Below are 19,337 nucleotides of genomic sequence, written 5' to 3' on the forward strand. Positions count from 1 at the left end.
AAAACAAAACAAAAGAAGAGAGACCAATATATTTCAGCCAATATCCCATTGTGACTAATCTTATTTCAACTGTTTGCTTGTTTCATCTCCCATGTTCATTCTCAGGATTTCTTGTATTTCAGTTGAACAAAAAAAATTTCAATTTGGTATAATTATAAATAATCATAGAAGATCCATAAGCATTTTGCTTCACATGTGATATTTATTTTTTTCTCTTTAAAAATTATTTATTTATCTATTTTATTTTTAAACACTCCAGATTTTATTCCCCTCCTGATCCACCCTCCAACTGTTCCACATCCCTTACCTCCTTCACAACCCCCTGTCTCCATGAAAATCTCCCCACTCCCCAAAACCCCACCACCCTACCAGACCTCTAAACTCCTAGTCTTTTGAAGATTAGGTGCAGCTTCTCTGACTGAACTCAGACTTGGCAGTCCTCCACTGTATATGTGTTGGGGGTCTCAACACATATACAGCTGGTGTGTGCTGCCTGGTTGGTGATCCAGTGTCTGATTCTATTGTGTGAACGAACCACATTTTCTGTATCCATTCTTCTGTTGTTGGACATCTGGGTAGTTTCCAGCTTCTGGCTCTCACAAATAAGGCCACTATGAAAACAGTGGAACCTGTGCCCCTGTGGTATGGTGGGGTATCTTTTGGGTATATGCCCAAAAGTGGTATTGAGGGTCTTCAGGTGATCTATTTCCAGTTTTCTGAGGAACCTCCAGATTGATTTCCAGAGTGGTTGTACTAGTTTGCAATCCCACCAGCAATGGAGGAGTGTTCTTCTTTCTCCACATCCTCACCAACATGTGTTGTCACCTGAGGTTTTGATCTTAGCCATTCTCATCAGTGTAAGGTGTGGAATCTCAGGATTGTTTTGATTTACATTTCTTTGATCTCCAAGGACTTTGAACATTTCTTTAAGTGCTTCTCAGCCATTTGAGATTCCTCTGTTGTGAATTCTTTGTTTGGTTCTGTACCCCATATTTTGATTAGGTTGTTTGGGTTTTGGTGGTTAACTTCTTTAGTTCTTTATATATTTTTGATATCAGCCCTTTATCAGATGTGGGGTTAGTGAAGATTTTTTCCTAATCGGTAGATTGCCAATGTGTCTTATTGACTATGTCCTTTGCCTTACAGAAGCTTTCCAGTTTCATGAAGTCCCATTTATTAATTCTTGATTTTAGAGAGTGAGCCATTGGAGTTCTGTTTAGAAAATTCCCGCCATGACAATGAGTTCAAGGCTCTTCCCCATTTTCTTTTTATTATATTCAGTGTGTCTGGTTTTATGTTCAGGTCCTTGATCTACTTGGACTTGAGCTTTGTGTAAGGTGACATATGAAAATATGGGTTTCTTTCTTTCTTTCTTTTTTTTCTCTTTCTTTCTTTCTTTCTTTCTTTCTTTCTTTCTTTCTTTCTTTCTTTCTTTCTTTCTTATATACAGACAGCCAGTTAGACCAGCACCATTTATTGAAAATGCTTTTTTTTTTTTTTTTTTTTTATTGTGTATTTTTGGCTTCTTTGTCAAAGATCAAGTGTGGATGTGCAGTTTTATGACAGGGTCACTAATTCTATTCCATTGATCAATGTGTCTGTCTCTGTACCAATACTATGCAGTTTTTATCACTATTGCTCTGTAGTAGAGCTTGAGGTCAGGGATGGTGATTGTCCCAGGTTTTGTTTTTTTTTTTTTTTTTTTTTTTTTTTTTTGCCTTTCCAGATGATTTTGAGAATTGCTTTTCCCATGTCTTTGAAGAATTGTGTTGGGATTTTGATGGAGATTGCATTGAATCTGTAGATTGCCTTTGGTCGGATGGCCATTTTTACTATGTTAATTTTGCCAATCATTTATTAAATATAATGATGATAACACAAACAAATTTCCCATTCTTTTTTCTTTTTTTCCCCTATTCTATTTAGGACTAAAAATTTTCTCTTTAAAACTTTACTATAACTACTCTGATATAAAAAAAATCTTGTTTATGTCTCATGCTAAGAGATTCTTTAGTTAAATTTTCTTTGGATCACTACAAGTGAGGGTCTTTAAGCGAAGACTTCATTTTTTATGAAAATTGACTTCATTCAGAACCCTGAGTGGAATCAGAGAGAGATAGAAGGGCCCAGGGAATCACAGTTGCTGCTGTACACAAGGGCTGATCCTTGGAAGATGTCTTGTGCATTTGAGAAAGTTCCAGACACTCTGCAATCAGAAAATCAACATCAGCCCAGACAGGATGTATGAGTCAAGGATATCTAAAGGAGATGGAACACGTGGCATCCAGGCACTTGCAGCTTTCCTGCTGCCAGGCTCTGCTTGCGGTCCATCCCACTGGTTGGAGTATCCTGGAAAGGAAACATAAACAGTTTAAATTGGGCAGCCGAGTTAACAACTCTCATGTGATTTTCTGAAATGATGAATGAACTGCTCAAAGCTACCAGAATCCTTGGTGTGTTAGAGAAGTGAAAAAAAAAATCCTTACCACTCTGAACAGAGAATATAGATGGACCAGAAAACATGCAAAAATTCTATGATCTGTCTTAAAACACATGCTACTCAGACAGCTGTATTGAATTCCACTGAAGGCCAAAGTTATACCTTAAGCCAATTTATCTGGTTTTGCTTTGAAGTAGCAATAAAACCCAGGAAGCCTGCTGACCTAGGTCATTTCTCAAAGAGTTGCTTCCTTTTAGTTTACTTATTTTACAAACAGTTATATTTAGAGGTATGCATGGGCAAAGGAGAGAAGAACTTCATTTCTTAACAAAAAGTATGAAAGAGGTCCTTTCCAATAAATTCCTGGTAGGGGCTTTGCATTTGTAGGTGATCCACAATAGGTGGATGTGTAGCAAGCACTAAACAGACTGATTCATGCACCAGTGTCTTCAGGGACTTCATCACATCCAAAGGACATCTGTGATTGGAAGCTGCACTGCACATAGAAATTAGATGAATTAGAGTTCTTGCTTTGTGAAGAAAGGGATTACACTTTGAAGGAAAGATTTCCTCTTTAGGTGAATTCTACCCCAGCTAATGCTTCTTGGGTAGTTAAGCAGCAGTATTCCTCTCCTGTTTGAAGACTCAAGAAGTGGTATTATTTATAAGATGGTCTGAAGGACTTGGGTGCTCGCCTTCTGTGTGTGTGTGTGTGTGTGTGTGTGTGTGTGTGTGTGAGAGAGAGAGAGAGAGAGAGAGAGAGAGAGAGAGAGAGAGAGAGAGAGAGAGAGAAATCTTGGTTATCTAAGAAATATAATAGTTGCTATACAAACAATGGAACCAATTCTTGTATTCAATAGAGAATTTCATTTTTTTTAAAGAAGCGAACAAAAACATATAGTCAGAAGTTATTTATTTCTATAAAATAAAAGTAGAACAATTTTATCATCTAAACTACTATTTCTTGCTCATCATTATTCTTCTCTCAATGTCATAAGTCGAATGGAGGACTGGAGTTTTCTTCCATGTAATTACTGGATTTATTTTTGAAGTAAATTAGAATTCCTCACAGAAGGGAGCACTGTGGGAGTTTGGAGTATGATATTTTGGCAAAGAGTGTATGAGAAACTTTCTCCATGGGCATTTCTGTTCCCACTGGAGAGAAATAACAGGAATGTGCCTCAATCTGTTCTCAAATGGCTTGAATTTGAATTTCACACACCCACAGAGTTCAGATAAGAATCTACCAAGAGCCCTGCCCTGTGGATGCTTCTTACTGCCCTTGGGGGGAATTTCTACCTTTTGATGGAGCTCCCTCTCAGTCTATCTACTAATTAAGAAAAAAGAAGAAGAGTGTTGAAAGAAAAGTCACAATCAAATACAACCTTCTTTGCCCATTTTCAAAAACAAGTAAGGTAAAACAAGATAATGTTGTCCCTCAGATATGGAATGTCTCCCAAAGACTTCAGAGTTCCCAGCATGCTGAGTGCTGTTAGGATCTGCTAAAATCCCTAATATCTGGGGTTTGGGAGGAGGTCTTTAAGTTACTAGAACAACTCCAGGAAGATTATATGACCTACATCAATCCTTCTTCGTCTCTTGCTTCTTGGTCATGAGATAAGTGTACATTTTACTACACACTCCTGACAATGTGGCATTGACTCACATGCCCCAGACAACTGGGAATTCCAAAGCCATAAATTAAGGCAGATCATTCTCCTTCTCAAGTTGGAAATCACAGGTATCTGTTGCTGTAGCAAAGCTTACTAGCAAACTCAGAAGAAAAAAGAATGTCCTTCAATCAACGTTTGATCTCTACTTTTCTCTTTCCCTGTAATCTTGTTTTTAGAGAAGGTAGTTGGGGGTTATGAAGAGGTAAATTCAAGTCTCTATTTTCTCTTGATTGTTTTTCATATATCCTCTCTTCATTTGCTTCACTAATTATAGAAGAAGCCTCTATGATCTCTCTCTATTGCTGAATGCTTTAAACAACAAAACCAGCCAAGCAATCAAACAATCAAAAAAGAAACACTAGCTACCCTCTCAGATTGTCTAGGCAATATAATTAAGCTCCAAAGAACAGGAATATATTTTTCCAGAAATCTGTTGAATTTTAAATTTTGCTCAGAAATATTGAATTCAGACAGTTGGACACATTACATAATTAGAATTACTCCTTAAGAATATCAATTGTGTTTGGTTGACAAATGTGGAAATGAGGGAAACACATGCATTCAACAATAGTAATACATCAGACCCAAAGTTAGTTACCAACATTCTTGTTATTAAATACCCAATTAGCTCATGTTGTGCGCTTCGTGATATTCACTACAAATTATACAAAATATGGAGGTCATTTTTTTTATTTTACATAGGAACATGAAAACATTCTTGCCAGGTCACAAAGGTACAAAAGTGAGATTTAAATCTAGCACTCCAAGAAATGAGGCATGTGTATGTGTGTGTGTGTGTGTGTGTGTGTGTTATTTACAAGCCATTATCTGAAAAAAAAAAAAAGATATTTATTTCTAACCCTAACTTTTTGTCCCTAATAACTTTCTGTTATTAAATATATTTTCCTCCAGTTTGAATTAAAAAAAAACATCAAATGTTAATAGTTTTATTAAAAAGAACATCATCTAACAGTATCTTTGAGGTGGTAATGCAAGCAGAGCTTCTTTGCATTTCTCCCTCAGCTTTCTGTAATATTAAATAAAAACTATGGTAGAGGCTTTTTATCTGAAGGTACAATTAAGGAATTAAGGACTGAATACCTAGTCTCAACATATGGTCTCTGGCAGCCTGGGGTTTTTGCAGGAGCTGTTTGAGAACCATGGGTGTTTTCAGAAGCCACCTCCTTCTCATCCTTCATGTGTGGACCTCCAAAGAGACATCTCAGGTCAGATTGTCTGACATAGAATAAGCTTTATGATGGAATACTCAAAGGTTGTGGAACAAGACTGAAGTGCTAGAATACATTAAAAATTATTCTGTGGCTTTTAGTGCTTTGAACAGAACTTCTGTGTTTTAAAGTCGCATGTAGTCAACAACTTAGGAGAGTGACCCTTGAAACCAGCGGTATTTACAATGATGTATGTCGAGAATGTCTTTTATTAGTCTTCAATCTCAAGAGGAGCATAAACAGCCCTTGCTCACTAGCTGAATGTCTCAGTCCAATGGGAGACCTCACATATTTTGTAGACTAAGTAGATAATGCTTTAGAAATAAAGCACATTTCTCTATTTTTTCTACATAGGCACATAGGATAAAATACCTAACAGAAGAAATTCTTAAAGTTATGTCTGGATCTCTCAAATACACTTTAAACCTTTGTATTTTTCACTGTACTCTGGGAGTTCTTTTTAAAGAATGGATGGGTAAGTCTCATTAATTCCAGCAATAGAGTAATTTATAAAGTTATTTTTCAGGGAACGTGTGACAAATATTACACATAGAGTGAGATGAGTCCATCCTAGGAAAATGTTATACTTTTCATATAACAACAATTCTCCTTGATTGAGATTTTGACTCATTCAACTTCTGGATATCCAGAAATGAATTCTGTTTCTGAATTCACAGAGAAACCTAAGACTTCAGAACAATGGAACATGGTGTCATGTACTTTAATTTCTTTGGAGCTCATTTCTCTCATTTATATATTGATTTGAATGTTTATTCAATAGACAATAAAAGACAAATACTATATAGAATGTGTGATTTTAATAAATGTGCAGGGTGTGGGATTGAGCTAGGCAAGAGTGATTCCGCAGTGTGAGTTCTCGACCATGACTTTGACAAATACATTCACTAACCTTTCATCTCCACATCCTGCTGTACTCTGGTGCCATTTGCTTAATGGGTGAGAGAAAGTTTGATAAGGGAGGAAAAAGGCAGAGAATGGCAAAGGCCATATAAGGAATTAAAATATGGTTTTATAAAAGGACATCCTCAATTTGGAATTATTTAAAGGTAACAAACTCAATAGATCAAAACTTGCTCCTTCTCCAATAGACTCTTGAGAATACAGAAAATATTTATGTGAAGATAAAATTAAGTCTAAAATAATGAGGATAATTGAAAAATTATTCTTTTAAATTTTATTTTATTTTTTAAAGCTAAAATTTCCATAACGTAAGAGTCTTTGCATCATTAATTATTCTGGTTCTGCCTTGAATGATGGAATAAAAAATTTTAGTCTCTCGAACTTTGGAGAAGGACTGTGTGTATTTATTAGTAAAATGATAAAATTATCAGGAAATACACAAAACAGCAAAGACATAATGTTGCATTTAATAAAACTTTTGCTTTGAGAGAAAATATTTCTAAACTATATATGATAAAAAGCTCACATCAGAAATTACATAAGGAAACCAAACAACTCAATAGGAAGAAAAATCTCAATGTGCCGAGCAGTGGTGGCACACGCTTGTAAACCCAGCCCTTGGAAGGCAGAGCCAGGTGGATTTCTGAGTTTGAGGCCAGCCTGGATTACAGAGTGAGTTCCAGGACAGCCAGGGCTACACAGAAAAACCTGGTCTCAGAAAACAAAACAAAAAAAAAAAACAAAAACAAACAAACAAAAAAAATAGACAGACTCATGAACAAAACCCCTAATGCTGATAGTAGAATTTCAGATAAAATATCAGTGAAGTATTTTCCCAAGCTATTAAAGTGACTGAGTGAAAATGGGTGAAAAGCAAATGAGTGTTCAGGGTAAAAAAGCCTTTGCTCTGCTCACTGTTGCTGGTGATGGAACACATATTGGAAACCAGTGAATTAACCAACCATATGATCAATAACCCTAATATTGGGTATATGTCTATATGAATTCAAACAAATATCTTTCAGAAACAAACATATACTCGTGTTCATTATATTATTGTTCTCAGTATCCAAGACATGAAAACAACCTAAGTATTTATGGACAGAACTAATAAGGAAAGTGTGATTTTTGTACACACATATATGTGTACATATATATGAAGTACTATCTGACCTTAATATCTGGGAGGTTATTTTTGGCAACATGAGAGCTTCATAAGATAAACCAGGCACAGAAAGGCAAATATTACATTTTTTTTTTTTTTTTTTTTTTTTTTTTTTGGAAAAAACACCTTTCAAAAGTTGAAATCATAAGAGTTGTATGGATGATTCTTGGAGACTGAGTGAGGATGAAGACAGGAAAGGTTGTTGAGGGGTAAGCCTATGCTATATCTAACCAAAGGGTAGAAGGAAAACAAACTTCCTTGATCTTTTGAGATAATGGTGACTGCAATTAGGAATAATGCACTATGATTTAAACATACATACCTTTGAAACATAAATCACAATATAAATATAAAACACTGTTCTATGCAACACCATAATGAATATAAACACAAGAAATAGGTTTTGGAATCTCCCTACCTAGTCCAAGCTGATCTCAAATGCTAAGATCATAAAAAGCACTATCTAAGACTCCTTCCTTCGGGAGTTCAGGCATGTATCACTGTGCCTAACTTGATATAAATTATTTGATTGTTAGCTTAAATCCATGCCCAAGAATAAATAGCAGAAAATTTCAATGTTCATTTGGGAAGCTGTGGGTCTAGTTACAGGACTGGAGACCCAAAAGACAGCCTTTGAAGTTGTGGAGGATTTCCTACTTTAGATCCTTTGCTCTGTTTCTATCATATTTTGAAACTGAAACTAGCTATCTCTAGGCCGATTGTCATAGTAAATGCATTGTGGAATTTACAAAGTGGTACTTGTGGTTTATGAGTTTTCCCTATAAATTGATGGAGACATGGCAAGTAGGCTCTGTTTTGATGCTGAAAAATTGTTGCTAATAAGCTGCAACTTAAAATTTAGCATCATTTATGTTAGAGTCCTGAAACTCTTTTTTTATTATTATTTTTATTGGATATTTTATTTACATTTCAGATGCCATCCCCTTTCCCTATCCCCCCCCAGAAAACCCCTATTCCATGCCCCCTTTTTCTTAAAAAAATATAAGAGTCCTGAAACTCTTGAAGAGATTTTTGTACTTAAGTGATAATGATGGTAATAATAATAAAAATCTTCATTTTATACATTCTATATATTCTAAACACCTTTTTCAATAGCTTAAGATGTAATTTGTAACTGCTTTATACCCCTAAGGACTAGCTAATATTGTCTTTACTTACTTCACACACAAGAAAGATGAGTGACTGTATGTTTTAGTATTTGTCTTTATGCTACAGTTTTGATGGGCCCCATTTTTGACAGCACTGTTCTGCAGTTAGAACCTTTGATCTGTAAGAAATTCATCACCCACGCCTGCCCTCACTATAAGGATTAAGATATTAGGTTATATGAGCAACAGATTTTTCTTACTTAGGATTTTACTACTGTGAACAGAAATCATGACCAAGGCAACAATTCAAGGAGAACATTTAATTGGGGCTAGATTACAGGTTTAGAGGTACAGTCTATTATCATCAACATGGCAGTGTCCAGGCAGACATGGTTCAGAAGATGAGATTTCTACTTCTTCATCTAAAGGCTGACAAGAGAAGACTGGCTTCCAGTCAGCTAGGATGAGGGTCTTTTGTTTGTTTGTTTTGGGTTTTTTTGTTTTGTTTTTTTGTTTTTGTTTTTACTAATAGTTTATTATGCTATCCCCCGTTACATGGAAAATTTAGAGGTTTAAACAGTGGCCCTCACACATGACCAGAATCCTGTCATTGACTTGGCTGTGCTCTGTTTCACTCATGAATTCATGATCTAAAAGTCTAACTTGTCTTTCAATAAATTGACAATCATGTTGTGAATATCTGTGCAAGTTACCTCTGACTATTCGAGAAGGGTTGTATTATTACAATTACATATCATGAGTATTAATTTTAGGTAAAATTTCTTTTTATTTATTTATTTATTTATTACTGGATATTTTATTTACATTTCAGATGCCATCCCCTTTCCCCATTTCCCCTCCCTAGAAAACCCCTATCCCATGACCCCTTCTCCTTTTTGCTTTTATACAATTTTTTTAAATGTTAATCAAAGGCTTTATAAGTTTGGTAATGCTCAATCAGAAATGTAATCTAACACCCAACCTAGATATATGAACTATCTTTGACTGGTGGAGACACGTGAACATAGGATGAGGGTCTTGAAACCCATATCCACAGTGACATACTTCCTCCCAAAAGGCCACATCTACTCCAACAAGGCCACACACTCAAGTAGTCCCTGGTCTAAGCATATTCAAACCACCAGAAGATCCATTTAAAATTCTGATGTATTTAAAGTCACATTGCTCATGTCTTGTGTTTCTAAGCAATCCTATGAATGAGAGTATTTTTAAATTGCAATTTAGAGTAACAAAATAGCAAAATACTGTTTCAATTTACCAACTATTTTAATCATGCATAAAAACTGTTATTTGCTTCCATCAAACTTTGTGTGTCTTCTCTCTGAGTAGAACAGAAAATAAATTAATAGCAAAATCCTCCTATCCTGGAAATGAGGCATCAGATTTTCCCCTGAGACCTGACTAGTGCTGCTAACCAGTCCACATATTGCTCATGACTTCACAATATTCAGCCAATTGTTAGTGTCATGTCCCTACCTGGTTGAGTTCTAGTAAGTAAACACTATTTATGAGTTTTCCTGATTGTACTATCTCATATTCTGGGCTCACTTTCCCTGTTAAAGAGCTATGGCCTTAATCACTTAGAGGTGGAATCTACACTTTTTTTCTCTTTGTTCAGAATTCTTTACTTGAGATATTTTAAGTTAAAAACAACTACATTTATTAGAATAAAATTCAATTCCAAAACAAACCAACTGTATTCTATCTACAAGTCTATACATATCAGCCTATAACTTACTTGTAGTTAAAAATGAAAGATAGACTATTAATCCTATAAAAACATTTAAAAAAGACTAGTAATCTCAGACTCATGAGAGATTAATATAAGAAATGTTCATAGACACAAAGGGGCATTTAAAGAATCACAATGCGTGATTCTAAAGGAAATTGGTAGGTGCTGAAGAGATAAGTAAGATTTGGCCAAGCCTCAACCTAAATTCAGATCACAGCATCCAAACAGCAACAACAAAAACAACAACAACAGCAAAAACAAAAAACAGCAAGATTTGGGCATGGCTGTCTTCACTGGTAACTCAGGAACTATGGGCACTGGATATTAAAAAAAAAAAAAAGTCTCTTTTGGACTTACTGGCTACCAGCCTATGTTTAGTTCCAGTAAGATATTCTGTTTCCAAGAAATATGACACAGAATCATTGGCTAGGACACCTAACATCCTCCTCTGGCCCCTTTGCACATATAGGTATAGGTATAGGTATAGGTATAGGTATAGGTATAGGTATAGGTATAGGTATAACTCAAATGTACATATTCACCATACCCACACACCACATAGACATGCATTACACTTACAAGAACATACACACACACACATACACACACACTCACACACTCACAGACACATAAAAGCAAGCTATCAGAATTTTAAATTTGCATTCATCAAGTAAAATGGTTCTAAAGGAAAAAGAAAACCATTATTGAAAAGAAAAGAACATGATGGTGTGTAGAAAATCCAAAAAGTCTACACAAACTATCAGAATAAATATGTGATCTGAGCGTAGATCAATGGATGTATTGCCAATATAAAGGAATTAATTGTGCATGTGTATATATAAAATAAATAAAAATTTTAAAATGAGACCATCAAAATCTACCAATATTGAGAAGATACACATAACTTCTTCATAAAAACCTGAAATATTATTGAAAAGTCTAAAACAGACCCATAAAATGGAGATATATAAACTGTTTATGGGTTAAAGACAAAATGCTTAATTCTATCAAATCTTCAAAAATTGATATTTGACCTCAACACTGTTCGGATTACATGCACATTGTTGTGTTTGTGTATATATGTCTGTCTGTCTGCCTTCCTACCTGCCAGCTTGCCTGCCTCTGTGATTGCCGGATTTTCTGCCCGTCTTTCCCCACTGTTTGCACCTCTTTCCTCCCTCATTCTCCACCCCATGCATGTATTTGATGAGTTTAAAACTAATAGCTGATTTTAATGTTTATATAAAATTATGACCTTCAAGGTCAAACCTACTGAGCTTATGCCAACACATTGTCAAGTAATTTCCTCTCCTTTAATAAAGTCTAAATGATATAAATTGTACTTCTTAATGTTTAAAATGTGTTTGATATGCTTCTATATTGTGGAAATCATTACCACCTAATGTCTATGAGAACATCCATTACTCACGTAGTCAGCCTTCTTTGCGGATGTCGGGACAACACTTAAGATCTATTCTTAGCAAATTTGTTGTATGTAAGTGTATATTAATTTGAAGTAGTATTGTATAGTGACTCTCAAAACTTCCTCATCCTGTAGTTTAGAGCTTGTACTATGTGCAATATCTCCCTCTTTGTCCATCCACCAGCTTCTACTCCCTGGCAGTCACCATCCAATTCCATCCTGCTAAGCTCGCTTGCTTTCTTTCTTTCTTTCTTTCTTTCTTTCTTTCTTTCTTTCTTTCTTTCTTTCTTTCTTTCCTGCATTCAATTCTACAGTTAAATGTGATCTTAGCGTATATTGGTATAAATTAAGATTACAAAACTGGAAAACTTCCGTCTTCAGGCATAAGTACAGAAAAAAATAATTTGGAGGCCATTTGACCTGTGACAGCCCATATGATGTTAGGTGTCTTTGGAAAGAACACATTGCTAAAAATTCTTGGCTTTCTAACTGCAGGAAGCAGTTGCAAACTAGAATGGTGGACTCTCAGCCGAGGCTCCTTTATCTACAACAATAGACAAGAGTATCTTAATAATACAATGTGTTGTTTTCTTTTTTTCTTTTTTCTTTTTCTTTTACCCTTGGTTCATGGCTTTTTGTCTGCCTAAGGGAAGAAAATCGAACAAATGTGAAGAGCATTGAATTAGTCTTTAGAGATTTTAAAACAAAAGTGCAATTTACAGATGAACTTGATCACACTAACAGGCTTTAAATATCCTGTTTAGCCCAAGCTTTCATACAATGGGGCTTTCTTAGCTGCTGTGAGGTATGTGGAAATCGTCAAGAGTTATGCAGGCCGTTCACCCAGGAATGTTTTTTCTTAGATAGATAAAGATCAGGTTAGTATTCACGGTGCCAGAAATGAGATAAAATTTCACTTCAAAACTTGAGCTGTGTTGATCTTCCTCCCCTCGTTTCATGTAGCCATTTATAGCAGTCAGGGTCAGCAAGCTGATCTGTTCCAATTACCTCTCTGCTGTCCTGAGCACGTGACTGTCCTGTGGCACCTTCAGGTGAACTGGTCACGCAGATCAGCCACCGCACAAATGTACAGCTACGGCATACTGTATATTTTTAAAAGAAAATAAAGTCTTTATGAGAGTTCTTTTAAATAGTCATGCATTTTCAATAAATGCTATCTGACCTAAGGTGAGATTCCTGATTTGGAATATGGAAACCGTTGTGAGGTTTTTTTTTTTTTTTTTTTTTTTCTTTCTTTCTTTTCTTTTTGACCTAGTTCTATTTATTATTAAATTTTTTTGTAGCGTTCATGGCAAAATGTTGCATTTCAAACAGCAAAATCACATTCCCCTTTTGACCTCCCTCTTCCCTCCCTGTTACTATAATAACAACAACTCTGAGTTTTGAAAAGTACCATGTTTAGTCCTTGGCCTGCACTGACATTAAAAAATTAAAATAAGAGCACCTCAGTTCGTGCATATACATAAACTTTAACCCCATTTTGTCAAAGCTTGTTCCAAGAAGACAGTTTTCTGAAAAAGAAAAAAAAAAATCATACCAGTATCCCTCACATTGCAAATTCAGTTTCTCCACATTAAAGAGTAAGCAGAGTTTTCAGAAATAAGTTCTTTCTATGCCCACATGATAAGTGAGTTCTTGGATTGCATGCTCTTTTACAGTCTTACAAAACAGCCTTGAAACCCGAAGCCTGGGGCAGGTATGAACTCCTGGGAGACTTCGGCACTGATATACCACACCTGTTCTAGCTTCTAGACAAATAAACCACTTGAAGACAGAACGGACCATTAACAAAAAGAAAATATTCTTCCTCCGGGCACTTTCTATCACTCCAACTAGAAATCAAGACCCAATTCAAGTTTTGGTATCTTTACTCAAACACAAGCTTGGGTTTTTTTTTTTTTTTTTTTTTTTTTCTTTTTTTACTTTTTATCCCGTTTCTTGCAAGTTATTTTTAAAAATTGACACAGGATTAAGTTCATCTTACATCTCCTATTCTCTTAGAAGTATAAACTGAAAGTATTAAAATATATTTATAATATTGAGCATTTTGATGTCCTGAGACAGAAGTGCTGTGTACACCACCATGTGGGGCCCATGCCTGGGCAGATCCAATTCTCTCCCTCTCTTTTCAGAATTCATTATGGCAAGTCAAAGGACAAAACACCAGAGTGATAAATAAATGAGCCATTTTACTTCAGAACTGCAGCCTAATACTTTCCACAGTGATCCCTGGTAGTTGCACAACATGTTTCCCTCTGACATTTCTTTGTGAGTGATACTAGTGGAAAACTGAAGTAAGACATAAGCCACAAAACAGTTAATTTCACTAGAACTTTTTGTATGCTATGATGTTAAATGTAATCATTCTCAAAATAAATATTTGTTTTTCCATCCCAAGAGGGCAATCTTAGGAAGAAAAGAAAGAGGCTTTGTGTGTATTTTTCCCAACACTCACCCTCAGGATGAGAATCACTGTAAAATAGAAGCAGCTTGTTTTGCACAGTGAGTTCTGTTAGGCTCCAGGAATAGTCACACAAACCACTCAGATACCAGTCTCAATCAGATATTGATGGTTTATTGAATGAATACTCCAAGACTGATTAATCTGCGATACAGCCAGGAGTCTGGATCCAGAACTGAGATCCCTGGCAGTCTTCAGAACTAGTTTGTATGTGGAGAAAAGAAGGAACAGGTACATTTGCAACATTTACAACATTTGCAACATATAGGCTGTCTAGACAAAGCATCTGAGTCTGACCTTCAAGCCTATAGACTGGGTCTAAAGACAAGCAGACAATGGGGATCTCCAAAGTCTGCAAGATTTCTTGGCAAAGTACAAGTTGTTTTTGTCAGGGCAAGAAACAATAGGTCAAGTTAAGGCTATGAGCTACAAAATGAAGGTTGAGGGAGTATGACAGAACTATTGTCAAGTTTGAATATTTTATATTTATTTAATATTTAGTATTTAGCAAGTTCTAGCTTAGTCAGGGAAACTGAGCTGGACCTGGATCCTGCAAGCTGGAAGTAAAGAAGGGAGCAGAGTGGGAAGAAGGAATAGGGGAGGGAAAAGGAAAATAAAAGAGGAAAGAGAAAAGGAGGAACATGGAGGTGAGGTGAGGGCAAGAGAAAAATGAAGAGGATGAAAGACAGAGATGAGGAAGGGAAAGGAAGAGGTGGGCCAAACTGTTGGTCTAAACCAGTTTGACTCAGGAATCATTTGGGAGTTCTTTCTGAAACACATCAAAATTAAAATCATCTTACAAAAAAAAAGGAGGAAGAAAAATTATTAAAATTTCATAGCCTTTACTACAACCGTGATGAAAAATTGATGTGACTATTATAAAAGCCATTTTCTTTAAATTGTATCTAATATATAAAGCCGCAGGATTTAATTACACACGATATGGAAATATGGATGCCAACTGCTAAGGCTTTTGATAATAAAAAAGATAAAATAATGAATGTGGTATACTTCAAGAGTCATAGTGAGTCATAGCACCTAAAACATTATTAGGTATGCATGCAAGGTATACATACATATAAAGAGGTAGCAAAGGTTTGAAGGCTCTCCATCACATAATCGACTTTCCCTTTTCTGTCTCTAGTCGTATTTATAATGATGTCCTATGTCACTCAGTAAGAATGAGAGAGGCCAGTGATAGCCTTCCCATTCCTTCTCTCTATATAGTAAGCCATTTCACATTACAACAACAGTCCAATGGGGTTATTCATCAGTAAGACAATGCTCTTGCCTCATCAGAGTATTTCTATTAGTTGCTGCTAAGCTGCTTAGACAAAGGAACTTGGATATTGGCATAAACTTTCTTCAACCATGTGGCTCAGACCAAAGACTTCCTATGTGGCATTTTTGAAAGACCAAATCAAAGCCAGAGGGTTAACATACCGTAAGTTGGCAACATGCCTGCAGTCTATAGTATTTTCAGTTGCACTTTTGCTTGTTTTATATGGAATTTAGTGTGGATTTTGCTTGCTTATATTATGATTCAGTCATAGACAAAATTAACCTGGTAACATATAAATCTTCAAAGAAACAGCCATGAAGAAAGTTACTGACTTAACCCAAGAGTTTGCCTTTCTCATTAACCTGGTCGCTGGCATCATTGAAATTGAAACTTTTTTTTTGGTTACCTAGTGTTTAGAATAGAAGGAATCTAAAAGGAAAGAGAAAAATCCTGCCAGTCTTGAGGATGAAAATATCTAGTGTTTCCTTTGAACAATAGGAGACACTACTGACTTCTAACTGTTGCAGCAGGAAGACTGTGAGGACATGAGGGATGCCTCTAAGAGCCTAAGAGAAGGAAAGCCAATGTCATTGATTTGTAAACAAAGCAGCAGAATGAGCAAATGTTTTGATCCTTCACCTTTGTCAGAAAAATATTTCCAGAAATTATATCCAATTCATTTTATTATATAGATTTATAAAGTATGTTTTTATACTTTATTGGTCAATATCTCAAGAAACCATGTATGTTTAGGATAAAGTTTATTATTAATAATAAAATTATTTTAATTTTGATTTCTTTTTTAAATTTAACTAGATTATCACTATTTTGACCTAGTAATACAGATTAAAAATAGATAAATCAAAATAAAAACTAGGTTTGAGATTTTAGTCATTTTTTTTATTGTTTTCGAATAGGAGAATATAACATCACTTCAAATGTATACTTTAGAAATATTTTACATCTTAACTTATTTAATGATATAAATTGTGACTTTCCTTAACCAGGGACAGGGAAGCTACTTAGACAGGAGATTTAAAAAAAAAGAAGAAGAAAAGAAAAGAAAGAAAAGAAAAAAATTCAGAATAGCTTCACAGCTTCAGGATGTCCCTGAAACTAACCAGAGTCTCCACTCCCCAACCCTGTCAGAATAAATAATAAAAGCCCAGGGTACCTCCCAGATGGAAGAGAGCTGAGCTACAAAGAAGACTCTGACAAGCAAAGTTGCAAGGAAGATTCTGAGGCTAGACCAGCTGTTTGGAAGCAGAAAGCAGGTGAGTTGCCTAGAAGAACATCTAAGGTACCTGGAAAGGACACTATACCACCTGTTCATCTGCCTGGAACATATACAGTGTGCTCCAGCTGTCATCTATGCTGGGTGGGCTTTAATAATGCAACTGTCTTTGAGTCATTTCTGCTTGTGTAAGAACCCTCCAACCCATATTCCTGTAAGAAATCTTGATGAAACTCACTGCTTCACCATTCTGGATTGTGATTGTATCTATACTTTGGTCTGTTAAGGACTTCCTCTCTGTGGAGAGTAGATGTGTGTGTTGCAGGTCCCCAGGAAAAGTTGTTACTCAACAACTTGAGAAAAAAAGGATGATCATTACAATGTGCCCAAGAAGAAACTCTAGACCTCAGTATCACTCAGTAACTTCTTGCCACCCTGAGTCGACTTGTTTTGACTTTCATGTGTTCCCTCCATCCTGTGCTGCGTTGACAGAAACCCAACAGAAAGGGTTTTCCTATCTGCACCCTGAAAACTTTGAAACTGTGATTCAGTGTAAAACATTCCTCATTTCAGATTGATTTTTCTTGGCTGTTTTGCACAGCTAATATACACAGGAAGAATCCCTCTCCTGACCATCTACATATTAACAATCATTGATGAGAAAAAGCTAATGAGATTTTACTCACTGTCTCAAATGCCGCTACAACATTGTCAACAACTTATTGAACATGAGTACTCAGATATGCTCAAGAACCTTTCTTCTTATAATGTAATTCTACTAGCCTTCTTTTGTCTTGAACTCTAGATAATTGTAACCACAAAAAATATACCCAAATTTTGAAATCATAATAAGTTAAGAACTAGAATAGAAGAACAACAATATCAACCAACCATACCCCCCAGAACTCCCAGGGTCTAAACCGCCAACCAAGGAGAACATATGGAGGGATTCATGGCTCCAGCTGCATATGTAGCAGGGGTGGCCTTATCTAGCATCAATGGGAGGAGAGGCCCTTGATCTTGTGAAGGCTCGATGCCCCAGTGTAGGGGAATGCCAGGGTGGGAGGCAGAAGTGGGTGCCTGTGGGGGAGCACCCTCATAGAAGCAGGGAGGAAGGGATGGAATAGGGGATTTCTGGAGGGGAAACCGGGAAAGGAGATAACATTGGAAATGTAAATAAATAAAATATCCAATAAAAAAGATTAAACAGAAAAAATAAAATTATTAGTAAAAAAATAAAAGTAGACTTTCTTTGACACTCATTAGCCTTGAATAAGCCTCAGCAATTAACTCTCTTTGCCCATATTTGTATTACCGACTTGCTTGTAGCTCTATGCTGAATCAGCAAAGCTTCCATATACACAGGCCTGGATTTCTCAAGAAGTTTTAATGAGCTTAGTCACACTTGAAAGTGCTCAGTACAGCTCACCTTCCCATGATTTTCTTTGGAGAATAACTTGATTGTTTTGGAATTAGCCATGAACTATTTAGTTGCAAATTCTCCAAACTCATGCTCTCTGTGGATCTTTTGAAATTCAAGGATGTCTATGAAGAATTCATTTAAACACTATGCTCAGAAGTTTATAGTTGAACACCCTAAGACAATTTTCTCAAGCTAGCCTCTCGCTCCCATCTTGCTAGGATTAAAGAGGTCACAGTGAAAGCAGGGACTTCCACTTTTACATTTATTGTAAGAATGAGTTAAAATAATTCAATTATCACTCACACCTTGAAGATGCCAACTTATTATATTTACATTTTTTGTTCCTTCATGTCATAGTTTCAATCATGGCTATTGAGACTAATATATTAATATATTAATTATTGAACATGAAATTTGTCAAACTGTGTGCAAATAATCTAGAATGCAAAAAGGGAAGGAAAGCTGATGTGAGCTGGAAAGGGGACTCTATTTCCAGAAAACTTCCTTTAGAAAGAGCCCAAGGCTGCTGGCACAGGGCCTGTTCATATGGAACTTCAGGAGGAATAAAGCTATAAGGACAAGATGAGATAGAGAGACCCGAGTTTTTAAAGACCTGGTATAAGACACTGAATCCTCAATGAATGTTCTGATGCCTGTTTTCCAGACAGCAGAATAAGCCAAATTCTGTCCTTCACCACTTTCCAGGGAAAGTTTTATTGTTGTTGTTGGTTTGTCTTGTCTTGTCCTTTTTGTTTGTTTGTTTTCTGAGACCCTATGTTATGGCCCGTGCCTATAAAAGTCAATTATTTATTTTTCCTGTTGTTTTTTCAATGTCAAGTCAGTGCTTAATTTGTTTCTTCCAGTTTTCTAAATGCACAAGCAGCATTAGGGTTTTAGAACTCCTAGCTGAGCTTCCGTGTTCCCTGTCACATTTCTCCGCACTACTGCTCTGACTTACCCACCAAAGTTAGAACATCACCTGCCGACTCAAGAGTCTCTTTCTACTGATTCATCAGGCTTGGCATCTGTACAGGGTTCACACCTGCTCAGTGCCATCTGTGGTTGGATTTTTATACCTATATTAGTTCTTATTATGACACAGCCAATCCCCCAATAATCAAGGCAGAGTCCTATCGATTTATTTTATCAAATTTAGCTCAATTACTGGGCTAAATTTCCTGAAATATCCTGAAACTATTTTTT

Source organism: Arvicanthis niloticus, chromosome 4, assembly GCF_011762505.2.
Source record: "Arvicanthis niloticus isolate mArvNil1 chromosome 4, mArvNil1.pat.X, whole genome shotgun sequence".
NCBI classification, from domain to species: Eukaryota; Metazoa; Chordata; class Mammalia; order Rodentia; family Muridae; genus Arvicanthis; species Arvicanthis niloticus.